Source organism: Alligator sinensis, unplaced genomic scaffold (assembly GCF_000455745.1).
Source record: "Alligator sinensis unplaced genomic scaffold, ASM45574v1 scaffold1645_1, whole genome shotgun sequence".
Classification (NCBI taxonomy): Eukaryota; Metazoa; Chordata; order Crocodylia; family Alligatoridae; genus Alligator; species Alligator sinensis.
In genome coordinates, this window is record NW_005843496.1 from 115,458 (window position 1) to 115,918 (window position 461).

Genomic DNA, 461 nt, shown 5'->3' on the forward strand with positions numbered 1-461 from the left:
GAAGGTGCCCCCACGGCCCTGCCTCCAATGCAGGCTCCCCTGCCTGGCGGTGCTGGGCCAGGCGCACCGTGTGGGCAGTGCCCTCTGCTTCCCGTCTCCTGGCACCGCACATAGCACACACACTTACACCCCCCCCACAGTGACACTCATATGCACACACACAGGCACACACAAATGCACGTGCGCCCCTGTCCGTTTCCAAATCCAGAGTTAACAGACGCCTCCTAAACCTCCCACCCTGCTACAGACAGAGGGAAAAAATTCCCACTTCCTGAGACTCCTCCTGGCCCCCATGCGATCTCCAGGGGTGGGTGTCTGGGGAGGGATTTGTACCTCTGCAAAGCCTCCAATTCACGTTCAACAGCAGCTCAATAAACCAACCCCACCATGTGCCTGGGAAGGGACTGAAGTGAGGGACAGGGATATGTGACTTGTTCACAACCTGCCACAACGAGGAGGTG